Source organism: Akebia trifoliata, chromosome 3, assembly GCF_017979445.1.
Source record: "Akebia trifoliata isolate Shusen 1 chromosome 3, ASM1797944v1, whole genome shotgun sequence".
Classification (NCBI taxonomy): Eukaryota; Viridiplantae; Streptophyta; class Magnoliopsida; order Ranunculales; family Lardizabalaceae; genus Akebia; species Akebia trifoliata.
Window position 1 is genome coordinate 42,234,216 of NC_141377.1, and position 27,395 is coordinate 42,261,610.

The 27,395-nt window shown below is 35.6% G+C and overlaps 1 long non-coding RNA gene and 2 pseudogenes across 4 annotated transcripts; all 3 read right to left on the reverse strand.

The window, feature by feature from the left end:
* Window positions 1-251: 251 nt before the first annotated feature.
* Window positions 252-3,354, reverse strand: LOC147407080 (uncharacterized). 3 transcript variants are annotated; one of them, XR_015176701.1, is made up of 3 exons: window positions 2,809-3,354; window positions 2,384-2,483; window positions 252-825 (listed from the first exon to the last, which is right to left on the reverse strand). It is a non-coding gene; the product is annotated as an uncharacterized LOC147407080 (long non-coding RNA). The 3 variants fall into 3 exon arrangements; XR_015176700.1 differs by lacking the exon at window positions 252-825 and adding an exon at window positions 1,052-1,955; XR_015176699.1 differs by lacking the exon at window positions 252-825 and having other exon boundaries at window positions 2,169-2,483.
* Window positions 3,355-16,227: 12,873 nt separating this feature from the next.
* Window positions 16,228-20,721, reverse strand: LOC147407081 (protein IQ-DOMAIN 19-like; annotated as a pseudogene). Its single transcript, XR_015176702.1, has 6 exons — window positions 20,299-20,721; window positions 20,157-20,214; window positions 19,993-20,064; window positions 17,895-18,113; window positions 17,575-17,793; window positions 16,228-17,292 (listed from the first exon to the last, which is right to left on the reverse strand). The product of XR_015176702.1 is annotated as a protein IQ-DOMAIN 19-like (transcript).
* A 1,419-nt stretch (window positions 20,722-22,140) lies between these two features.
* Window positions 22,141-24,012, reverse strand: LOC147407082 (gallate 1-beta-glucosyltransferase 84A24 pseudogene; annotated as a pseudogene).
* Between the last annotated feature and the right edge of the window lie 3,383 nt (window positions 24,013-27,395).

Consider the following 27,395-nt stretch of genomic DNA (forward strand, 5'->3'; position numbering starts at 1 on the left):
ATTATCAAAAGGCCAAAATACCTCTCAATATTCTCAGGTTCGTCTTAGGAGTTGTTACCTAGACCTGAAACCTAATACATAACAGATGGTGCCAAAAATTTTACACAAAGCATCTCATCGAAGCTTGCTTCTCAATTTTTACACACATCTTCCTTCTCCATGAAATTTCGTTTGTAAGTATTTTGGTCCCTTCTCCATTGTTACACCATTAAGTTACTTACTGGAATATTGGTCATCCCCCCCCCCCCCCCCCCATTTTTACACAATTAAAAGTAATTGGCACTTGTACAATTAAAAAAGAGTTAGACATCGGCTTTTAACTGATGTCTAAAACACTAGGCAACAGGTAAAAATTTGATGTTTGCAACACTGATGTCTTTAAGTCTGGGACTTTAAACGTCAGTTAAAAATTGATGCCTTAAATGAACAAACTGTTGTCTAAAGCAGCAGTAGGGTCCATTTAACTTGAGACATCGGTTTTGCAAGTTTTGCTTTAAAAAAATCTGTTTAATTTTTAGTTTTAAATAATTTTCTGTTCCCACCACCTCTTATTAGAATAGATCTTCTAAGCCAATGTTTTTGAAGTCAGTAATTCATATCAATGATCACTTTTTTAGTCTTGTATAGTCGTAGCCCATGACAAAAATAATCTTCAAGGGTGAAACTTTTGACATTCTGTTCAAGTTGATTATTCAGGCAGAAATAATCTGCATAATCGGTGGAGTCCATTAGAAAACCTTCAGATTTTGTCCCCCCAACACTGAAATGCAATTGCTTTTGGTGCTTGGATCAACGCCAATCATCAAAGTCTTCCCATCCTTCAAACTGTCAACCAAATGATACTGTGATCAAATGTTCAAACAGGAGGAGCTATGACTTCTGACAAGGTTCATTTCCAATAGGGAAAATGAATTTTAGACTTATAAAATTTAGTCGTCTACTCTAAATTGGTGTGTTTTTCAAGCATATATGCACTCTGTGTGCCATGTGAATGGAGTATCACCATCAAATCAAAAGGAAATAAGGTCTGTGTGTGTGGATACTCTTGCCGTAATTGTGGAAGTCTCAAGGGACTTTCCAGATCTGATCATTTAAAATTCAGAGAAATATGTATTAAACAAATACATGTTTAAAATAACAAAAGGAAAAAGTACTAGTAAATCCCAAGGCTCAGGATCTCTACTCCCTGTTTATTTTGTGTTGGCGGAGTGTCACTTTTGTTCCTTGCAAGAGGCTCATACCTTCTTGGACCTCTCCCTTTCACATTCTTGGGAGTATGGTTTTGTGTAAATTTTTCTGATAGTAATACGATCTGTTTTCTTGCTTAGCAAAAAAATAATAATAGAGTTTCTGACCTCTTGACTTCAATCTGCTAGAAAAGGGGGCATTTATGAAACAACTTACTCCTAAAACTCTTTGACATCTTGCTGACACAAATTAGGAATAAATTCAGGCTTTCTAAACAACATTTCTATTTTAACAAGGACTTATTAAAACTCAAATAAAATAAATTCAAACCACATAATCTTTCTCAAATTTGGTTCAACAATCTATTTAGAACCCTAGAAAGAATAGAAACTAAGTGTGCTGTATTAGATACAATGTTTTTGGGTTTAGCAATTCAAAACAGGGCACACTTCAGTCCCTTAGTTCCTAGCTATACTATTGGTTCTTTTTAAGCGGCCTACCTATACAACCAGCTTCCATTCACACAACACACTGAAAACTGCATAATCAACATGAGACCTTGTCAAACAACTCCGTTACCATGGGGCTTCTTTATCTAGGACCAAACACAATAAGTGCACATTCAAAAGTTACAAAATAGTTGACAAATCTTAATCAGAAAATCTTGAAGCTATCTTTTTAGAGCAGAAATTGATCAAAGAGTCTACTTGTACAATATTGGTTAGTTTGGCTTCTCCTTTAGAAGCTGAAACTACTCTAGCACAACTCTGCTTAGAAAAAATAAGTAGGGTTACCTCAATTCATCATAAAAATCATTGGAATTGAAACACAGATGCTTAAACTATCCTCAAAAGGATGGACATTAGGTAGTCCCAAAAACATCTATCAATGCAAAAATACATGAGTTCCGTCTCTAGATAGTAAATTACAAAATAGGAAGTAAAACTAGAAACACACCGTAAGTATAAAACACCAAAAAATTTCAAATAAGTCTTCATAATGATAATATATAAGAACTATGCTTAGTTAGTAGATTGTAAGAGTACTACCTACTATGCTGAACAATTTACAATATAGAAAACAAACAAGGATGGGTCAGAGCCCTATAGTCATTAGATGGTTGACATTGTTGAGATCATAAGCCGATGAATCAAGTTCTTGACAGAATCAAGGAAATGCGAGAAAATATTTTTACCTTTCCACTTATTAAATCTTGAATAAAATCAATCCCCAATCTTCATCTCTTGGTTGTAAAATTGATCATCAATTTCAGATTCCAAATCAAGATTTGTTCTCTGCAAATCAAAAACCAAAAATCCTTAAAAACTAAAATAAAAAACCAAACAAAAACCTTAACCTAAACTTGAACTTCAAAACCAAATAAAAAACCCTAACCTAACCTAAAGAAGAAGACAATGAAAGGAGAGAAAACTAAAATCAAAAACCAAATAAAAAAATTCAGGTGTTTGATTGGAAGGTTAGGATCAATCGGCCAATTGCTGTTAAAGACAGTAACACTTTCCAAAAAATAAATAAAAATAAAACATAAATCCAAAGGAAAAGAAAAAAACAAAAAAAAAACCTAATTGGCCAATAAAAATAGATTAACAGAACATTTACCTGATGAAATCCAGATTCATGTGTTAACCCTACGCAAAGCTCGCCAAGCACGAAAAAACCCTAGAATCACTTCCGTACAAATGCGAATACCTCATCAGACAGGAATTCAAAACCCTAGCTAAAACCCTGGAAAGCGGATAACTTATAGAAAAAACTCCTCCCCCAAACGCCATATCAAACGAATACTTAGAATTTTGATCGAAACCCTCCGAATTGCTCCCCAAATAGAACCACTGCTCATGGTCGTACTTCGAAAGCGTCTTCGCCAAATTCTACACAGAACACCGTATCGTCTTCAACGAAAACGAACCAACTAATATCCGATACGTTCCGATCCACAATTTCTTTCACGAAATCCCCAAGAGATTTGGATCTCTAAAGAAGTAGATAGAAAAAAAGAATAGATTTGAGGAATCTGAGGCGAGAGTGACTATCGAGTTTCTGTGGAGACTGGAGAGAGATGAGAGAGGTTTAGGGTGTTGTCGAGAGGGGTAGTTCAGCCGAGACGAGAGAGTAACAGAGAGAGAGAGAGAGACGAGGGAGGTAATCGGGCTTTACTTCATTTTTTTATCTCATTTTATAGTTATACTTTTGGCACCCCAACTTTTAATTATGAAGCCATAATTTTCACTCAAATCCGATGTCTATAATAAATGCTATTGGCACCCGAAAATTTAGATATCTGTTTCTGTTTTTATAAAAAGAGATGTCTATGTATTGTCTAAAGTGTTTTTTCTAGGTCTCTACTTTATGGGAATAATATTATTTATGGTGATCGATCAAAAAATATATATATATATTTATGGTGCCATTATTCTTATTTCTACAACTATCGATTTGTACTTTTATCCGATCTGGGAAGCAACATCCGTTGATGAATGGTTATACAATGGTGGTGCTTATGAGTTAGTTAATTGATCAACACTTCTTACTTGGTGTAGCTTGTTACATGGGTCGTGAGTGGGATCTTAGTTTCTGTTGGGGTATGCGTCCATGGATTGCTGATGCATATTCAACCACCATATTTTTGGATGCAAGTCCATTTTACGAAGGGAGGGTGGTCATAGATCAGATGAACAAATTACATAAACCCCATTTTTTTGGATGCAATTAGTCAGAAGCATTATTTTTTAATGTAAATAGCATCTACCTTGTATTTTTAGCTATAATGATCCATGTAGAAAAAGATTTTGGGTACAGATAGAGAGGGAATCTTTGGTTTGAGCGAAACTATCCTACTAACGATCTATAATGGACAAAACAAATCTCTTTTCATAGATTTTTTGAGCTTGCAGGCATTAGACCAAGGTGGAAAATTGGCACTCTGTTGACTACCGAGCAACATGCAGATATAATTGATTTTCTAAATAAAGAACCTAAATTTGATGTGAGGCTTGTGCTTCTTTCTATGTCTATGGAGAGCATGAAAGGCCCTAACAGGTCAGTCAAGTTTCGCAGGAAATTGTAGCGAAGGCAAAGTTCAGTAGCTTTGTGCAAGTTGAGTAAGCGATAGCTCACGCAAACGCTATTGAAAGTGAAGTTCAGTAGCCTGAGGAGTGTCTTCGAATCTTTTTAGACTCGATTTACATTACGAAATATCACTTGAGGATTTTGAGGGAAGAGCCCAAAACCCAATCTATGATCAAATAGCAACTCGCACGTAAGCATACATGTTGCACTTCAAGCAGAACTCAAAGTGATCATAACACTGATCCCCTTACCTACATAGCCATTCTTGCATATCCAGGCGTTGTGTGGATGCTTGTGTAGGTTAAGATTTTGCCGATGTTGATGGCTAATATGAGAGCTAAGGGATCATGTGACTCAGGGATAAACCCTTCTTGAGGACCGCTCCTCTCCGAAGGTAACAACGGTCTCTTCAAGTGCCATTTCTAGAGTAGCTTGAGGACCTGGAGTGAATCGTAAGGCTAGTATGGTATTAGGTCCAATAATGAAGCTCTATTTTTACATAAAGAAATTGTTGGTATAGGATCCTACTTTCATCTTGTATACCTAATGAAGTTTATGGTATTGGTTTTTTTTACTTCCAATTTTAGCATATGGAAGCTTCCAATATTGATTCCAACCTAATGAAGTTGCTGGTATTGATTCCTACTTCCATTTTTAACATATGGACGTTTATGGTATTGGTTTTTATGTAATGAAGTTGTTGGTATTAGTCTACTTCCATTTTTAACTTATCAAAGCTCATTCCATTGGTTCCCACATCCATTTTTAACTTATCAAAGCTCCTGCCATTGGTTCTTAAGTCCACTTGAATTGCTCTTAGAACGGGAAGTAGAATAGAATGAGAATGACAGGAAAGACAACTACCTTTAGAGCTTGGGTGTTCATCACCTTAAGTCATGTAGAAAAAGGGACCTTAGTTAGAGCGAAGCTTTAAAAAGGGTCTTAAGCTCACATCTTGGGTTTCAGTGTTCCTTTGGCCAAAAGGACTTTGTTTTATTCTTCGTTTGAAGCATCTGTACAGGATAGCTATGATCCTATCTTTATCCAAGCTTCTTACTCTAACTAGTTAAGAAAGAGCTTCGAACTTTAGCTACAAAAAGACAGAAAGATAAGGACAGTTTATAGACAGAAAGAGCAACTCTAACTGTAGCTCCTACTAAAGCTTCTGACTCTGGAACTGTAGCTCCTACTAGAGCTTCTAACTCTATTGATCCTTACTGCACAACTCAATTGCCGATATTTGCTCCCACCTCCTATTTCACATGAATAAACTATTAGTATTAACTCCAACCTTTATACTTTACTTGCATTTGTTTCATCTTCGTCATAGTAAAAAATGAAAAAAAAAAAAGTAAATAAAGTTCATAATTTTATTATCTAAAACAACAAAGTTACTTTAACGAAGTGAAACGCTTTCATAAAAAGACTGTACGTTTTGATAAGAAAATTTCTCTTTATTTTCATTCCTTGGCCAAAAAGGAAAATTATTTTACACCATCACTATAGTTTATTTTCATCAAAGTTTTGTATATCTCAAGTATTTCCTATTGTTGTAATAAAATATGTACACTTAAAGAACACCTTTCCCCATATGAGTGCTTCATCGTAGTATCAGAGAAAAACACTTTTTTAAGTAGTGTTAAACTTCTATAATATTTAAGATTATTTTATTTAATATATTTTTGTTGTTGTTACAACTCCATTATTTTTTCACCGATATCAAATGACTCCTCTGAACTCTAATCTCACTTATTGTAAAGGTGTTTCACTTCTTTATTTAGGTATTGGCTTTTTTACTTAATTTGTACATTATTATTTTAATGCAGGTGGATGGACTTGTTCTTTTATATTGTAACTTCGATGGATCACTAATATAAGAAAATTTCATTCCAATATATCAAGGTGGAAAACATAGGCTCACCTATATTAAGTCAAATATCACTTTCATGGAGTTTGTTGATAAAATGTATGAAGTGAATTCTTACCATGAGCAGACGTGTCTGCTGGAAACTACCTTACAAAAATTTTACATGCTTCATTTTTTCCTCGATAGTCATTTCCTGGACTTAGAATTACAGAGAGGAGAGAGACAAGTTGAATTTTAACATCAAACTCATTAAGTAATAATTATAACACCAAACTCCTTGTTTAATAATCCTTTAGGACTTATGTTATATAGAGCATGAGCCTTACTCATTCAAAATCGATTAGTTAATTAATTTGCACTGTGTGAACACTGGAAAATTCTACAGGAAAATTGACGGGCCAAGGCCCACGAATTTTAGAAAATAAAATTTGATGGCCTAAGGCCATCGTAATTTGTGATGTCCCTAGATTCAATGGCCTAGAGTCATCAAATTTCTCTCATCCTCAATTAATCTGATAGTCTCAACTTGTCGAGATCAGGGGCAGAGCTGGTGGGGGCAATTGCCCCCACAGAACTTTGAGACACCCCTATATTTTCAACTAATTACATGCCCCATTTGTCTCCACTCCCTCACTGCTCTCCCCATGTGCCCCCACACCCTCACCTCCCTCCAATCATATTTTCCAGCACAAATAATTTTCCCACTATTAAAGTTCTTCAACTAGACAACTAACCTTAGTTTGCCCCCCACTACAAGAAAATCCTGGCTCAGCCCCTAGTCAAGATGCTATGGTCCATCAAATTTTACGGAATTCGATGGCCTTGAGCCATCAAATATGAGTTTTCACGTTGTGTTGATCTTTTATTTCCCTTCAGTTGGCCTCTTTACATCTTTTTTTTTTCCTAGGCAAGAAATGACTTATATTAAAGATCACACAGTAATTACAAAGGGTGAAACTTTATATTACAGTTCTAATTTGAGGCAGAGCTAACCTATCCCCAGCAAGACACTTTCTTGCAATCAAGGTAGGGGGGAGGGGGGTTTAATTTCAGGGTCAATGCAAAAGGAAACTCGCCTTCTTACAGCAAGCGCGTCTGCCAGCGTTTTAGCTTGCATGCAAATGTGATGAACTATCCAGTTTAAAGGTGTTAAAGCTAAACGGATTCTATGCATCCATTGTTCCAACCTCCAGGGAACATTAGCCCCTTTAAGACCATTAACGATCAAGGAAGAACCCGAACTCAAATTGCAGGTTTACCCCACTTAGATTGAATCTCTCTAGAGCCACCAAGAATGTTCTACATTCAGATGCGTTATTTCTCGATTCACCACAATATTAAGCTCGGGCTTTCCCCATCTCACCTGGCTCATTTTGCAAGATGGCACCTCCACCAACTCTACCTGGGTTGGACTTTGAAACGCCATTGGAATTTAGTTTCAGACATGTAGCATTTAGTCAATTTGGATTTGATGGCAAACACCAAATCACACAGAGAAACTTAAAAAATTGGATGGACTAAATTTTAAATGATTGTAATCCAAGTTACATTTTTATCTAACAAACCTACAACTAGCTGAAATGTTGAATGAATCTGCTCCTCGTATGGAAGAATATGAACCCATTGTATTGGGTTAACTAATACACGGAAGCTTAGAGACTACATGTGTAGGAATTACGTAATGATGATTTAGTTCTTTATGTATATAATAGCTTTTCTTTTTCTTTGGAAAAGGCATATGAGTTTTTTCTTCCATAAATATAAAGCTTAAATGGTCTTTTAGAGTTTTTTCTTCCATAAATATAGAGCTTAGCGTTCTTATAGAAAACCCCAAGGGGTTGACCTAGTGGCAAGCCGAGCCTTGATAAGCTCCTCAAGGGTAGGTCAAGTGTTCGAAACCTTAGGGCCACCCTCCAGGGTCAGTTGACTTGACCCAACCTGTTGCACGTAGGAGTTTCCGAGGGGGCAGTGAGTGTGACCGTGGGATTTAGTCCCCCAACCGAAGGGTGGGGATACCTGTGATATCCACACAAAAAAAATGTTGTTATAGAAAGTGAAAAGCATCTATGGTTTTGTGCACACCTCCACGTTGGCTCAGTATGAAATGCAATGTCCTGCAGTCACTTAGCCTGTCACATTTTTTAAAAGAATCAGGATCAAGTAATGTGTCCCATTCTTATAGAATTGGAACAGTTTCTACATGGCATGTTTCATCAGTAATTTAAAGCACATCAAGCTCCGAACCAAGCCATTTTCTACATTGCAGGTAGCTTAGTGTATTTTATTTCCAAACAAAATGTATCACGTAGGCATTACGAACGCGACATTGCTCTGTATTGTGACTCTTTTAAAAATACATTTATTTATTTTCATGAAAGGATGATACCAGAGAAAAAAAGGGTCCAACTACTTGCAGATCATCTAGGACTAACTGCAATTCATATCTTAAAAAATACTCCTTGCACTCTCTTTGTATGATTGCACTTCAAAACAAAAAATAAAAAATGCTGCACTCCTTATGTTGTGATTTGGCCTTTGCCTCCGTAGGTTGTCATAATGCCTTATAAAAGCTTCTAGTAATGAGTCGCACCATGAAAAACCTAATTTTTTTCCCGAACTCTCTCCTCTACTTCTAGGGAGAAAGAGAGAATATGCTTCAATCCAAGTGTTTAGATTGAAGCATATATGGCAGAACTCTGTCCCTCACACACACGCACACACACGTGTTACCCAGCTGGAGATGTTTTGCTTGAAAAGTCGCAGAAAAACTTATGCAGATTAAATTTGAGCTATCTTGCCTCATCCTGAGAAAGAAAGACATGCTCTCTAGGTTTGAAAAGTTTAATTATGTCCAGACTTTAAAAAAAAAAAAAAAAAACGGAAAAGCCTAGAGTGTATTCGTTTTTCAATGTGTTTCACACTGCACGCTAACATGGTGGTGTGCTCAGAACCCATGAGTGAAAAGCATCTATGGTTATGTGTGCACCTCCTCATCAGCGCAATGTGAAATGTAGTGAAAACCAAAGTCACTCCAGCACGACTCACAAAACAAAACAAAAAAATAGAAATTGTTTTTTCTGCTGAATAGATGATGGATTATTTTTTTTTTTTTTTGTTGAGAAAATGACCCTCAAAGACAAATTTTCGAAATCACGGACCAATAGGTTCCCATTATTTTTCAAACTTTATCCTTTTTTTATCAGTAAGCAGGGGCTATGAAGGGCCCTCATCCTATTTTATTAAAGAGGTTAATGCCGAAGAAAATTATAGACTTGATCTTCCAAGAAGATCAATGCCAACTCAGCAGGAACATTGTACTGATGAAAAATAGAAGGGAAATCCTGGCTAAAAGCTCCATTTCTAGCAAGCCAATCGGCAGACTCATTCAATTCACGCAAAGCAAACTCAAACTTCATCTCTGCAAAATTCAGACACAAAGCACGAATCTGTCTGAGAAGGTTGATATGCTTCCAAGAGGTATTCCAGATACCAGAAATGCTTCGGATGACAAATAGAGAAATTAACCAAGACTTTGGAGACACCACGCTGCTGCAAAACAATAGGGCCCTGAATGATTGCATATAATTCAATTGAGTTTATGTCTACGTAAGACGATTTACCCATGCCTGAAACAAGAAGGTTGTGAAGATGGTCCCAGCCAACAAACCCATATCCAGCACCCATACTCGATAGAGAACCATCTGTATTCAATTTTATGACCCCCTTGGACAGGAAGAATCCATTTAATGTTGTGCTGAGTAGAGATAGTATAGGAGACCTCACATCCCCAGGCTTACAGTATATTCTTCTCATAAAGATTAGACGTTGAAAATCCTCCGAACCTACTACGGATATCGTTATGGATAAGCATTGTAACCATTTCAGCATCAAGGATTTTATCCTCAAATATCCTACGATTTCTTTCATGCCAAACATGATAATTAGTGGTGCTAAAGGCAAGGCAAAGAAAACGCTTGCATTCATCAGCATCAGAGATAAAAGCAGCCTCCTCTTCAATAGAACCAACTTGTAATCTATTTCCACCAAACAAAGAAACCACTCTTTGCCAGACTGCTTTACTGAAAGGGCATCCAAAGAAGAGATGAGCATTGTCTTCGTTGTCACAGCAACACAGAATGCATTGAGAAATCAGAGGAGTACCTCACTTCCTTAAAGTTTTCAACAACAAGAAGGCTTTTCCAGATAGCTAGCCAAGCTATGAAAGAGTGGCGTGGGATTTTGAATTTGTTCCGGACCACCTTATGCCATTGAGCTTCATTACCCATACTCTCGGATATATTCCCAAGCAGAGTTATAAGAAAATCAACGCAGTTAGGGTCCAGATGATTTTATCTCTTTCATTCAGCCAAGGAGGGCAGTGAGCTTCAACTTGATTGCAGATTTCAGTAGATCTTAAAACATCCTGAATAAGACTTTGTCAACCATTGCTACCACCAAAGTCAGAAACCAAAGCATTAATATCGCTATTCATTCAAAAAATAGGTCGTCTACCAAATTGATCAATCAAGGAGCCTCCATCGAGCTAAGGATCTTTCCAAAAGAATGTTGAGGATCCATCCCCAGTGATAAATTTAATATCCCTCCTTGCCAACTCTCGAAAACGAATGATTTCCTTCCAAGCCCAAGATGCATCTGTAGGACTTTGACATCTCCAAACATCACCATTCTTAATGTACTTGCTTTCACCCAATTGCTTCACAAAGTGTCATTGTTAACAACTTTCCAGAATAATTTCATAAGCCCAATGTGTTCGAATAGTTCAAACTACTGATGCCAAGTCCCCCTTCCTTTGTAGGGTGACAAACTTTGGACCAACTAATCAATTGGAAGGAACAGGACATGGAGGGACCACTCCAAAGAAATTCAAACTTTATCCTTAAAAAGATTTTTTTTTTTTTTAAGCTTCCGTTATCATTATTATTCAAAAATACCACAAACGCCCCTCAATATGTTAAGTTATTAATTTATCCCTAAATATGTAATAAATTATTTAAAATACCATTGCATTGTTTATACGATTCTCTCAATCTCTCTTATAGTAATTTATCCCTAAATACATGATTTTTAATATTGGTACAGTACAGGGTAAATCGGTATTAGACACATGACGTAAATAAGACGAATATTAGTCACATAATAGATCTAGTGCGTATCTCAAGGTATTGATTGATATATCTTGAATTAGATTTTATTTTGTTAAGATTGTAATCTTACCCAGAAATAGAAAGTCTCTTAATTGATTACAGGGTATCTATTTCTAGATAATGATAGATTTTATAGAGAATCCTAAATTATTTTACTTTCCTTTAAGGGTTTGACTTTTTATTTATATAAAGAGAGTTATTAGGTAGAAGAAGGGGGCTCTTGGTAGGAGAAAAAAAAGTAGAGGAGACTAGGTTTAGTAAATCTTGTATTTATTTTAAGAATAGTAGAATAGCTCTCCGGAGCTTGAGGACGTAGTCCAAATTTTGGACAAAGCCCATGAAAAAATCTTCCTTCTTGACTTCTCTCCATTTTTTTTCATTTTCTTTTATTATTTTTTGTATGATTTTGATCGTTTGTGTGCAACAAGAATAATAAAGATTGATTGTTAGGGGTAAATCTCAAAGAATCGACAACATTCGAGATTTTACTTTTACAAATTAGTGTCATCTGTGGGAAATAATTTTGAAAACACCAACGAAAATCACAATGGTGGGATTTTGATCAAGACACTATGAATAATGATTGGGATGTCTATCAAGATTTGGAGGTTGCCCATAAAGTCAACCCTTGCAAGTTAGAGTTTTCATTTTGATCTTAATGAGAAACGGATCTTAGTTTCTCGATTAGATCTTTTGATCATGATGTGCACATCTTTTATTTTAACCATGATTGGATCTTTTTTCATTAAGTTACTAGAAAGGGTTAAATTAGGGGTTTAATAGCTTTGTGCAAATAGGACGATTTTGTTAGTTCATGTTGTTTGTTCTATTCACTAAATATAAGAAGATGGATCAAGTCTCAGAATCCTACCATGTTCGGTCTACCAAGTTCTAGTCAGAACCCAGTCTTGGTTGGTCTACCCAGCTCTACTCAGAACCCAATCATACTCGGTCTACTCAGCTCTACTCAGAACTCAATCATACTCGGTCTACTTAGCTCTAATTGGTATACCCAGTCATGCTCGATCTACTTAGATTTAGCTCTAATCGATCTATCCAGCTTTGCTCAATCTACACGGCTCTACTCCAAACCTTGTCATGCCCAGTCTACCTAGCTTTACTCAGGTTTCCCTCAGAATATACTCTATTCTGTTATACTCAACTCTACTCAAAACCCAGCCGTGCTCAATTTACTAAGCTTTGCTCATGATTATTGTGCACAATATGGAGGCATAAAATAAGGTATATTTTTATATAAGTCATGAACTTTGTTGAGTCACATGACTCCGTTAAATCCATTTTATAGTTCAAAAATTCAATCAAGTTAAGATATTATATTGAATCACGTGACTAGATTGAGGGCTCATTCTGTCCACAATTTAATCGGATAAAATGGTGTACATTGGGGCTCACTTTTAACCCAATTTATGAGGTACAATTATTAAATTACCACTTGGGGGCTAATAACTAAGTTATATTATGTGCATAGTTGTTGTTTTTTGTTGATGTTGATTAAAAGTTATAGGTTGCACTTAGCAAACTAGACTTATTGAGGAAGTTTGATTCATATTCTAAAAGGATTCCAAGAAATTAAGTTTCTGCCCCAAGTAGCTAAGCTGCCTTGAGTGGCAATGGGTCCAAACTGAACAAGTTTCTATCCTAAGTGGTAGAATAGTCCCTAGTAATCAAGATATTCTAAGTGAAAGAGCAGTCCTAAGTAAATTAAGAGTTTTGAATTACTAATGTCTTGAGTGAAAACTTTGTTGTGATAGGATGAAGGTCCTGAATGACGAATTTTCTAAGTGACTACTCTGCTTTGAGTGACTAAAGAAGTCTCGAGTGACCAACATCTTGATTAAGGAAGATGAGGGAATAATATTTTCATAAAGAAAAGTGAAGACACGAGAGTAGTGTAATATTCTCGTAAGTGGATCTCAACCTCACTAATTTCCATCAACGAGAAGGGGTTGTGGCTAACTATAGAGGAAAAAATCGGTATTAAATACGTGACGTAAATGAGGCGAATACATATCTCGAGATATTGATTGATATATCTTGAATTAGTTTTTATTTTGTTAAAATTATAATCTTACCCAGAAATAAAAAATCTCTTAATTGACTAAAGAGTATCTATTTTTATATAAAAATAAATTTTGTAGAGAATCCTGAATTGTTTTACTTTCCTTGTAGGATTTGACTTTTTATTTATATTACACTACAGTAAAATAGGGCTATAACGACGATCGCTATATAGACAAATACCTGTCGCAAAAGCATCTAACGACAGCCAATGAGGCCGTCGGTAGTCGTCGCTAATAGTCCCATCGCTATATCTTATACCGACGGTCAACTATTTACAAAAACGTCGTTAGTGCAGGACTTATAGCGACAGCCGCTGTTGGCCGTCGCTATAGGTTTTTTTTTTTTTTTAAATTTTAGTCTTTAGCTACGGTTTTGGCCGTCGCTATAAAACCTTTTGAAAAAATAAAATTTAATTTTACACCAGCCCCCTCATGTGTTGCTGAATATTGGAAATACCCCTGTATTTTGAAATTGATGACCAAATAAATAAATAAACCCCACTAATAACAGACATCAAACGATTCGATGAACATATGTTTTACAAAACTTTTTTTTTTTTTTAATTAAGTAAATAAGGCAATATGTATTTAATAGATAAAAGAAAGGTCCAGAGATTCAGATAGCTTAAAACAGATTGTATCCAAATCAGTAAGGTGAGGCCTGTAAGATTTTCTAATTGGATGGCTGAGCCTGGAAGCAGATCTGTAGCCGACGCTCTTCTTTGACAGTGGAGAGGGAGAGTGAAAACTAGAGTTTTAGCTTTAAAAGGGCAGCTGATGGCATGTTACCAGATCGGGTCAATCCAAGCCTCTAGTTGGGTCCGGCCCAATTCGATCCTAAGTCCTTCTGGGGCCTAAACTGGTCAAGCTTGGCCCAACCCAAAGTGTGCTTAGACACACTTTGTATTGGGCTCGATAAAAGTAGTATGATATAGATAATGTTTTAGACCATCCAACCAGTAATAGTCTAAACTAGTCTAACCGCGAGGGGGTGGCCAGGGCGGAGCTAATAAGGAAACAATTGGAGCACTTGACCCCACAAAATTGGTCTAAGGTCTCATATATCAAGGACAAACACAATTTCGACTATAGAAATGTAAGAGAAATATAGTTAACTACTACCTTTACTCAAAGAAGACTGCAGATGCAACTAACATAACAAGAAGAAAGTTTTTCAAGTATATTTTCATTCAGGCAACATTACTAATTAGTCATCAAGTCATGCAAATAATTGGGCTCATTCAAATATGCCCAATTACATAACAAACTAAGACACTCCATAAATACTACAATACCAGCAATCCGGATACCATAGCCACAAGGTTTGAGTTCATATTCACAATGTAGGCTTGAAATTAAAGATGTGTATAGATAAAACCATTGTCAATAGCATAGCCATTGATGTGGAATACACCTGAAAGAGCCAAAAAGAAGTGTGCTGAGCTAGGTTGTATCATACATCATAGCATGTAAAAGCAAATAACAAGTGCATCATGGCTAAATCATGACTCATATGGCTTCATTCAATAGATTGGGATACAACGAAATATTCACGAGATAGAGGGAAAATGGAGAGAAAGTAAAATAGTCCAACGGAAAATCAAGATATAACGAAAGTAATGAATTTGATTCATAAATAAGCTTTAAAAAGTATGCTTGAAATGATTGATTATATCCATATTTTCCAACAACAAAAAAATTGTACTGATATGCATTTGTACACGTCAATACACTAAGAATACAGAGTAGACTGCATATATTAAATGCTCACAAGAACTATCAAATACCCATGGCCAAATGGATAAGAGGTCTGATTTTTAATTGGCTGATTGTGGAGTAAACTCCAAAAGGACATGCTTCTAGCCATGTTCGGAAAAAAAAATACTGTTTAACGAGGAAGAGTGAGCTAGAAAGTGTGTTCCATGTGTCATTTGATGGAGGGCCGTAGCATTTTAAGTACAATAGATAGAACTGACAGTGAACGAAAAAATTTGCTCCAATTTTTAAATGAACTAAATAAAAATATAAAAAAAATCAGCAATTTATTGGTAATTTCTAGCCAGTAGATTTGATCATTTTTTTGTTATAGTGGTCTCTATCCATTAGATTTGAAGGTTTTACTTTTTTGAACGTTTTCTCTGAATGTTATTATATGTCTCAACAGTACAAAAGAATTCTTGACATGCTTCATTTCAACCCGACCAAATCCCATGACGTCTCAGCCGAGAAAACCAAAACAAAAGATTTTGAGCTAGTGGCAACTACAGTTTAGTTCAAAGAAGACTTTTGCATCCTTTCTATGCTACATTAGCTTAGGTGGTCTTTCAGACGAGAGATGTTCTCTCAGAAATAATTATGTAAATAACAATACACTATCACCATCACAAGAAGAAAAAAAATCACCAAAGGTTTTCATCCTGAATTTCATGTCAACATATAGGCCTGTTACTTGTGCCCAACACAGAAAAGTAGTAGAAAAAGAAAATTGTATTTCCATGCTCAACATCAGTTTTATGAGTATGGAAAAAAGATCAAGTGAGAAAACTGCACTATGATAAATCAACAATAGAAAGGAAAAGGAGCCACCTTCACAATATTATCAGCAAACTTCATTAACCATGACACCAGCAACCCTGTAGATCCCAGATTTAGCACCACCATCCACGTTGTAATACTGTATCCTTTTAAAAGGCGTTGCCACCATGGCCCATTCCCAAACCCACCTCTAAAATCATCAAGGATAAGCCGTGCCATGTTAAAGATCGCACCAAACCTGAAAAGAGAGTTTTTTTTCTCCTGAAACTAATCAATTACCAAGTCAAATTACAATAATAAATCACCAAACCACATTAAATTACAAGAAGTAACCATACAACAACATAATTAAGTTTTATATTGTTCGAAGTATAAAAAGATTACAATCATGAGTGCAAGTTACGGTTCATTAACCGATCAAACTCAATGTCATCTGCACTTGCATCCTCATTATCTAACACTTCATCTGTAAAACGATCGCCATCATCTTTTTCAAAATCATCTTCCCTTACTAGTACATCTACGTCATCTTCTATTTTTTCTGATTTAATCACAAAGTTTGTGATTTAACCAGATTGTGATTGAACATTTCATGCACTGATCACTCTCCTTTTAAACATTGGACAAATTTTCTATTATCTCTATCAAATATTGTGATTTCGAGTTAATAGGTACTCATCTCATATGCTAACAGAGATCTGCAGTAGTTGTTATTTGTAAGAACTGTACTGCTCAAACCACACTCGCTATCCTTGAGTGACACCGATGATCTATCAAGCTTAATCGACCATGGGTTCTTGTATCCATGAGCAGTGGAACCCACATGTGAAGATGAGCGCTGCATCCGAACAACCCGAGGAACATTCTTTGCTGCAATTGATGCCTTTCGCCTGCTTGGTTGTCTCTCATATGCGTCCGGTCGTTGCTTTGGTGCACTCTGTGATCGGGCCTTTGCCTTAAATGATTCCGTGTTAGCCATGTAGTTTGGAAAAAATGGGTACTCATGGGATATGGAATCTTCATATTCCGACTTTAATGAAGTGAAAGGGACTTTTGTTGAATCTGGTCTGGATACACCTGAGTAGTACTGGGGACTGCTCTGCCCTATGCCGAAGTAATAGTCTTCAAAATGTCCGCTGTAAGCTCTTGGACTCATATCCGTCAACACTGATTGAGCAGGTGACATTTGGTATTGATGTTCTTGCTTTGAATGAGCACGATGACCCGTAGAGTGTGTCGAGAATCTATGATCCGCTCTTTCAACTTGTGTGTGAGTTGAATAGCTATACCTTCCTTTTGAATTTCCCCTCAAATCTCCAAGATCCATTTCCACAATCTTAACATTTTCCTCCACTCCTCTATCGATCTACACACATAAAGATCAAAAGTACATATCAGTTATTGAAGAATTCAACTCACATATCCCATTGAGTTAGGAACTTATGCACAAGAAACAATGGCATCTCCAATTATAACTCCTCTGGGATATAACATATATCTCGTCTCACCATCTCCATAGTGTGCGAGCAAATGTATGCATTTCGATTAGAGTCATATTCTATGATGATTTTTTTTTGTGGATCTGTGCGACTTTAGTTTGGGAGATTGGAACATTATGAACTTGAAAGTGTTTCAAGAGGAGACTTACATTATAAGCTTGTCTAAAGTAGTTGTCCTGTGTAGATTTTCTATGAACCGATTTTGTTTCCTCAGCCTTCTGGATTCTTTGTGTTCAAGCTCTAGCTTGAACGGTCACCAATGCTTGCATACACCGGAGGGTAGTGGTTGCTTGTTTCCTCACTAGGTGACCTCGTACCAACGCTTGCAACTTCACTAACCCCCTCAATGCACATAGTGCCTTCCTTGCCTGTAAACAAGCCCACAAAACAGAGATACATGTATTTTTTTTAAGTGTGGAGTTTGAGATTGATCAACATAATTTGACATGAGAGAGATAAAATTTTGTACCAAATAAGAACGGAAGAGGGACTGAATTTTGATTGCAGCGGCTTCTTCGATCTCACTGGACCTTGTAGTGGCAGAGGAAGCTAGCCAGATCACCGCATCAGCAGCAGCAGTCATGGCCATTGCATGCTTTTTCTGCTCATGCTTTTTTGTCACAGGTTAAAATGGCATACCATATCTCATTTCCACTTTCTTTCTTGCAAATAATCTGTGAAGAGAGAACTAAAGAAAACAAAGAGTTTAGTAAGCATTGTTATACTATGTACTAACTAAAGAGAGTGTTATACTATGAAACTTGGACCAGACAAGACAGAACTCCAGTGAACTAGGACCCTCTGATGAACAAACAACACAAATAATGGAATCAGCAAAGAGATCAGACTTTGTCACACAACAAGGCCTCTACATTAGATTTTTACATGAAATTTGCTGATTAAGCTGTCAGAACTATGATCACAATGACTTTGAAAAATAACAATTACTAACTTGCCATAAGAATATGTCATATACATACCTTATTCTTCTAGCCATAAGAATATGTGAGTGATAGGTGTGTATGTTATGGCAGATGCCTTGAATGTTGCATCCAAATAGGGGTCATATGGGCATTTTTAGTATTTGAAATACTGAGAAAAAATAATTTGGGTAGGGAACTATGGTTTCAAGGTTCAAGAGGCCTGCAAGAGCGCTATAGGGAAGAATCCAAAGCTATAATTTCTTGAAACACACATTTCAAGAGGGAAAAATAGATGTGTTCCCTGCACTCAAAATAATGTGTGTTTTAACTTGCAACATTACCATCCTCATTCTTCGCGGATTAAGAGTCTCACTGCCAAAATTCATTAAGTTTGACTAAAAAATTAGAAGCTAACAACAGAGTAACACACACACACACACACACACACACACACACACATAATTTAGATGTTGTAATTCATCTAAATTGGTAGAAAAAAGTGGATCTATAAAAATAATGGTATATAAGATACAATTACACTTTCAATGAGTCCTCTTTTAACATTTCTACCTGCAGTATTGAATCATTCAGAAGCATGAAGGGAACCCACGTATGGTTTCTCAACCCAAAGCTAGTTATAGTAAGATTAAATGCAATTGTGTCAATCAGAAACAATATGTGAATAAGTGATTATCACCAAAAAACTGAAATAACAGAAATGGGTGAGAGGGAAAACTGAAATTTATTCCATCTGACTAGACATACGTGCCATGTATCTGACACAAAAGAGAGAACACCTTTTCCCATACCATACACTCCTTATAGGTATTCCCAAAAATTAACATTCATGGATCTATGCAGTTATTTAATTACACTATACGACATTAAGTACACTGGTTAGACGACCTTCTCCGTCACAACAAACCATTCCAACTGAAAACACACTTTTCTAAAATTATAAATTCCATCATTGATACAAATTTTAAATATAAACCAACTGAAATGGAACTGTTTACAAGAACAATAGGACCAACATGCTCTACGGAACCGAATGTTGGACATCCAAAAAAACATGTTCAGAGAAACAGAGAATAATGTTGAAGTTATAGTGATGGATAAGAGGAAAAACTAGGAAGGACTAAATCATAAATAAGCACATTCAAAGGAATCCAAGGATGGCCAAGTATGAAATAAAATTGAGACAAGTCAATTAAGATGATTTTGATGGGTCTAACAAGACCAGGACATAACACTCATGAAGATAAAAAATTGAGACCAAGGCTGAAAACTGAAGTGGGTTGGGGTTAGTAAGAAATGATAGGAAAAACAAGTCCTAATAGAAAATATATTTCCCTCACTAGCTAGGACTCTATGAGGGATTGGGTGAAGATCTTTTCCAAGCCTTACTATTTTTTCTTATCCAAATTCACAACTAAGAGTGTCAATACGGGTCTCTGCAGGTCTGAATTTGAACTAAACCTAAATGTAAATCTTTATATGCCTAAGCTTCCACATATAATCCTAATTTGATATCAGTGCAGGGGCGAATGCAATATTTACCCCACACCCAAACATCCTTATTTCTCCAATTTTTTTCCCCTCCTAATAAAAACACGATATCAAAACAAAAACTGTCAAGATTACCTGAACAAACTACATGTCTTTCTAGGATTCCAAGTGCCATTTGTGTTATAATAGTTTGAAGCTATGTCCCAACTGAAATATCAAATCGTAGTTCAAAAATGAATCGAAATAGACCAAACCAGAGTGTGAGAGAAGTTCAAATCTTTAACGTAATCGAACTATACCTGAAGGTGATTGGTGATTCCAAGAGATGATCGAAGCAAAAACCCGTAGTAGTAGCACCTGTTGAAGACGAAAATTTCAATTTTAGGTTTTGTGGAATTGATACCCTAGATCAATTGAATCAAGTAGGAAAATAAAACCGACCTTTCTCGTCTGAAATAGGCCCTAGATCCCCAACAAACACTCACAAAGTTACCTTCATGTGGTCAATGAGAAACCCTAGTTCTTAGACAATTGGATTCGTTTTAGAACAACCAGAATCAATCGATTGATCGAGAGGGATCGATTTGAGTGAGGGAGTTGTGAGGTTTTAGAGAGAGAGAGAGTGGCGAGGTTGAGCTTTCTCGAGTTATGAGGTTCTGGATCGATCGAGAGAGAGAGAGAGAGATAGAGGAAGGCGAGTTTTCTCGAGTGGTGAGGTTTTGGATCAATCGAGAGAGAGCTTGAGTGGTGAATTCTTGGAAATAAAACGTGAGACTGGGAAGAAAGGTTTTAAAAAAAGTTAAGTTTAGGAAATAAACGCGCGAAGGAAATGGTGGGAACAAACACTACAGCGACCACTTGATATTTGTTCATCGCTAAATTACTCTACAGCGACCCAAAAATATGTGGTGTCGCTAGATATCGTCGCTGTTTGTCTGTTTTCTTATAGTGTTAACAGAGCTATTAGGTAGAAAAGGGGGGCTCTTGGTAGAAGAAAAAAAGTAGAAGAGACTAGGTTTTATAAATCTTGTATTTATTTCAAGAATAGTGGAATGACTCTACAAAGCCTGAAGACGTAGTTTAGATTTGGGACAAACCTCGTGAACAAATATTTCTTCTTAATTTCTCTCCTTTTTTTTTCTTTTATTATGTTTTGTGTGATTTTGATTGTTCGTGTGCAATAATAAAGATTGATCGTTAGAGGTAAATCTCGAGGAATCAACGACATCCGAGATTTTATCTTTACAGGTACTTACATTAATCAAGGTTGCAAAGTATCTAATTAGTCCAAATTAATTTGTAGAGGGTGATTTCTAACAATAAAAAACAATCAACATCACTATTTTTTTAAAAAAAAAATTGGTGGAATTTGAATGGTCGAGTTTGTAACAAGAGTTAAGGAAAAAATTTGAGGGAGTGGTTGCAGTGGAAGACATTATCGAGTGAAAGAAAGATTTCATATTAGTAATACGATTGGTGTCTTTGTGTATGGAATGAGATAGGTGTTATCTGTGTAGTTATCAATTGTGGGTCCTATTTTGTACATTATTGAGTGAAAGAAAGATTTCAGATTAATATATAATATTAATTTATTTGGTCATGGCAGATTGATGTACTTGAAACCAAATTTAGTCCGTATTAGACCATTTAAGGTCTTGACAACTCAATTGACAATTGGACCACATTCGATCCACATTTTTATTGTGGAATGTTCTTTAATTTTTCAATCTACCATTAATCATTAACTCGATCAAATCAACTTGATTTAAGTAGATTTTGATATTTTATCGAGTTAGATAATTGAAGGCACCTTCATTTATTTTTCATGCCATGACAATGCATATCTAAGTGGAAATATTTGGATGGCATGAGATTACAAAGTGAATTATGTCGATCATATCAAATTTTTTCAATCAAAGTATTATTTATCTAAATCAGATTTTTGACAAAAATGTCTTTGATGGTACTGAAAAAAATTCAATGCCTAAGTAACATATGCACATGTAAAAGACCTTTTCTATAGATTTAGATTTGAAGAAAAAAAATTCAAAGGTCATTAACTTTAACTTGACTGAGTTAGCATATATATCTTTAACGATTTCTTAGAAAAAAAAATTAACAAATAGAGTTATTAATATTTTATAATATAAAAAATGTTTTGAATATTGAAGCATTATTACATTAAAAAAAAAAAAAAGGTAAGTTCAATGTCACCCTTCTAAATATTACAGATAAAAAAAAAAAAAAAAGGGTAAATTCAATCGATCTTGGTGTCTAATTTACCACCTTCTTCGTACAGTGCATTTAAACAGTATTTTTAGTTAATTGCAAACCAAATTTCTATTTCTATTGTTTCCCTTTTTTTTATAATTCGATTGGAACGACAAATATGTACATTAAAATGTCAGGAATATTCGAGTTAACACGTTCACGTGTCATATAAATGCCGTAGTCCTTCTTATTTTTATTATATTACAAAATGCGTAGAAAAATATCTAAATTGAGAAAGAAACACTAATAAATTATGGCGACCCAAACCGGACACTCTTTCGACATCCCCAAAGGTGGCAGTGAATAAGACCATATATTTATCGTTAGTGTATCTTGAAGAAAAAGATGTATGGTCTATGCTCTGCCCCGCCAACATCTGTTTCCAGGTTTTTTAATTACTTATTAAATGTGATCCGTCCTATATCATCCACAAACTCTTGAAAATTCCGGTCTGAAGAACCACCATCCGCCACCGCTTCCTCCGCCGCTTTCTTCCATTTCAAAGCGTTTCTCTTCATCTCCTCCGCCTTAGTCCCTCTCGTTGCTTCCACAACACATCTCTCTACCACCTCTCTCGTCAACAACTCCCCATCTTTCCGTCCACGTCCCATACGCACTCCTACATCATAAACATCCACCAAGAACTTGGCATTGGTTCCGTGGTCACTAAATTGAGGATACGCAACCACAGGCACACCACATGTCAAACATTCCACCACCGAATTCCAACCACAGTGTGTCACAATACAAGCCAAAGATGGATGCTCTAGCACTTGTTCTTGTGGACACCATGGAACAACCATTCCTTTACCTTCATCAGCTTCTTTAAGAAACTCTTCAGGTAGTAGTTCTTTGAGTGGTTCTTTAGAACTTGGTTTGATCGCCCACAAGAAGGGAGACCCAGAGTTCAACAACCCCCATGCGATCTCCTCGATCATCTCCTTTTCTAGGGCCACCACACTACCGAAAGACACGTACACGACCGAGCCAACACGTTGTGAGTCAAGCCACGCTAGGCATTCCTCAGCAGAACTCCACAAGTCTCCACGAACACTTGTATCAGATTTCTTGAATAATGGACCTACGGGTCTTAGTCTAATTGGTGATAGACGAGACATTTCTTCTATAACTTCAAGTTCGAGTTCCTCAAATGAATCGAACAACACACATAACGATTTCGAGAGAGTCTCCATCTGTTTCATGATAAAATCTCTAATGACTGCAACTGGGCTCGAAGGATGCAAGTAAGTTGGTATCTCATCTGATTTCAAAATAGGCAAACCTAGTGGACTGATGGAGAGATCTGGTTGATCTACGGTTGGGAATGAAGCCAAGTGTTGGAAATAGTGATAGTTAATTGAATATGCAGCACAAGATTGAATCCACACCACAGCAAATGGGATATCCAGATCGATTGCCACCTCTGACACCCAAGGTACGAACGGGTTATTAACTATGAACGAAACGGGTCGACCCGCTTCTTCTTGTTTTTTTATGAGAAGAATGAGTGAGTTTCGACCTTCAGTCTCGAGTTGAGCCATCATCATCGGCGACAATTTACCGCAATCACCAAAGAAGAATTCAAATCTGAGGTGACCATCACCTATGGGAGTGGTGGTGGAGATGGTGTTGTTTGCGGAGTTTTGCATCATCTGACCAATGAATTGAGTTGAGGAGAAGGTGACTAAGAAACCCTTGGAAGCCACGCGTTTGGCTAACCTAAGCGCAGGGTTAATGTGTCCTTGGGCAGGAAAGGAGACTACGAGAACATGTGGGCCGACTCCTCCTTCTGATTCCATTTTCTCTCTCTCTCTCTCACTTCTTCTACTGATGATTAATCGTCGGTGAGACCTAATTGAGTGTATTGTAATATTCAATTTTCCTTCCACATCCTATATATAGAGAAAAAAAATTAATGGAAATATCTCCTAACTGAGTCGTGCTTGCGTGACACAAGGGTGACAAAAATTCATTCTGTCGCACATTACCGTAGATGCTTTTTCAGGAGATACGAGTAAAAAGCATCTACAGTTATGGACGCACCACCACATCAAATTTTTTTTCATCTTTTGTGTCAGCACGACTTTTAAGACTTATCACGGTTATTTGCAAAAGAAGAACGTCATATTATCACGGCTCTAAAGAAAACCATACAACTTTTTTCTTCCCGCACTATTGTTGGACCGACAACATTGCATTTATTGCGATTTTTGCATTTTGACGTGGAGGTGGGTACATAATCGTAAATGTATTTACTCGTATCACGAGGAAACATCATTTATGATTATGTACCCGCCCCAACACGACTCTTCTTCCTGAGGAAAAAGATCTATGGTTACACCCCGTATCAACCAACCAGTCAGGTTATAAGAATTAATTGTGTTCGATTGTAGGTGGTAGGTGTTTGGCGGATTTTCTAATCTGTCAATAAAATCTGTTGTAATATCTCACTAATTCAGACTTTGAAAATTCTTGTGACGGCAACTGCCGCCGCTCGCCACTGTTTTAATTTGTAGTTGGTAAATTAATTTATGGGAAAATTATTAAAATAATAATTATTAACAAATTGTTAGGAAATTATAAAAAAGTAATAAATCTCCAGGTCCATCCAGATTTTCAGTGATAAGGAAAAAAAATATCCTTTTCACCACGAAAACTAGTCGTTTGACCATCGATTTTCATATTTTTAATGCAAATCGATGGTTGGAACGCCGATTTTCATTCTAAAACAGATGACCCCATGGTCCCTCCATTTATTCTCATTTTGACAAAAAATCATCATTCTCTCTCTCTCTCTCTCTCTTAATCTCTCATTTCAACAAAATCGGTTATGATCAAACATTATATTTTTGTAATAATTTTCCCTTATTTTTTAGAAAACTTATGAAAAAAATAATTATTATAATTATTAAAAATAATAATATGAATTATTGATAAGTATTAATTAATTTTTTAGAAGTATTAAAATAATTATAATTATTAAAAACCTTAATTGAAGCTTTTTGTAAATCTAGAACAATTGCGTTGTAGATTTTGGGGTCTTATCACCAATGACAATGGTTCTCTATGTAATATGATGTGTTTTAGTTTTTCTCATAAATGTATAAACCCATAAATTGAAAATGTAATGTTTTTTTTTTTTTTTTTCATTAAGTCAATTAAATAAAGGGTGTGAAGAACAAATGTTCAAAGTGGTGGTGTGTGAGGAGAACTTTTCGGGCTTCCACTCATCGGGATGAACAAAATTGGTTGATTGAAGGCTTGACCCTAATCTAATGGTCTTCACTCTATCTGGATGATACTTCTTCTTTGATTTACTTGGTAGAAGGGAGAAGGAAGAAGTCCCAGTGTGGTGCTAATCAACGTTCTTTCAAAGATTTTGTCAGAAATCATGATAAATCAAGAGAAAAATGGATTGAAAGATAAAAGAGAAAATGAATAGTCAAGTTGCAAAGAGTTCTTTTTTTAAATTACTTAGATCTGATTTTTTCAATACTTTTTCAATCTTTTGAGGAAGGTTTTATAGAAAAAATTCTCAGAAAAGGTGTCACCACACAGTTGATTCAGATTGAATACCAAACTAAGATCCTAACTGGCTAGAGGTTTGCTAACTTCTTTGAGGAGTTGTGTCGATCCCTCTTTAATAAACCCATGAACTCGATTATTAGTGTCTCAATACAATTAATGTCAAGTTGGCGTGATTTCATTGTTTGGGGGTGGATGAGTTAAAGAATGTCTTAATTATTTCTGTTTGATAAATATATGTGGATATCGCATTAAATGAGAGAGATCTACTTCACAGTTGAGCTCGAATAATTATTTAATGATTTGTCTCATTACAATTTCTAATTTTAAGTCCGAACCATTTATCTTATCAATTTAATGGTGGATGTAAACACCTCATTTTTTCATCTGTCTAATTCGACAATTCGTCATCTAGTTGCCGTGAATTTCTAATAATGAGCGTAAAAACTCGAAGACTTGTGAGTATTGTCCTTGATTTCTCCCAATTCTAGTCCTTCCATCTCTCTTATTCGTTACGACTTGACATAGAAACTTACGCACACTTAGGATTACTACACCTTACATCCAATTTAACAAATACATACACTTAGGTTCGTTACATATTTCGATAACTTAAAGACTTTACTACGCTAAGAAAATATGACCTCGAGACTTAGAAATAATCACATTAGGATCGAAAGAAACCTCACGGCTAAATTTATAAAAATAGACAAAATGACGAAAATACCCCTCATGAATTTTGGACCTCCTAAAAATCTCGAAAGTACCTCTATTGTATTCATAATATGATTTCAAGTCTAATGAGACCCAAATTGACAAAAACAAAGAAATTTATGAGCAATCACAAAAATGACTGAAATGCATTTCAATGTCCGACTTTAACCTGGAGACTTCATTCTTAAGAAAATATGATAAAAAATTAAAAACAGGATTACGCGCATTGAAAATCTAAAATATTGAAATCTAATCAAAATTAAATTCAAATTCAAATCAAAATTTCATCAACATCAAATTAAAATTTAAAATTTAACTAACCAATTAAAATTCAAATTAAACATTAATCGACTAATTAAAAAATCAAACTAAAATTAAAGCCAAGTTGAAATTCAAATTAAAAGTTAATTAACTAATGAATGTTAAAATTAAAATCCAATCCACCAAATTGAAATTAAAATTAAATTCAATCAACCAATCAATGTTAAAATTAAAATTTGATCAACCAAGCAAATTTAAATCTAATTAAAAATTAAAATTGACTAATCAAATTTTAAATTTAATCGACCAACTAAAAGCCAAATTAAAATCAATTAACCCATAAATTTTCAATTGAAATTAAAACAACCATTAAAAATCAAAATAAAATTAATCAATCAAAGCTTAAACCATGGGGGACCATCAAGGTAAGTAGCATGGGATTATCCCATCTATTCTCTTAATAGAAACGTAAGGAAGAGGAGAAGAAAAAGGAAAAAAAATAAATAAAAAAAAAGTGTGGAAGAAAAAATTTAAAAAAACATCTTAAAGAGGACATCTTCTTGTTGAAATAATAGAAAAGAGAAAAAAAGAGGAAAACAGAAAGAAAACTCTATAAAAGAGCACATCTCTCTCCTTCTCAAATCGACTTCTCTCTCAAGCTCTCCCATCTCTAGCTCTTCTTTTCATTCACATTTTGGAACAAGAGAACAACCCTCTCTCCATCTCAAAAAATCCTAAAATAGCAATCATTACAGCCCTCTCTCCCT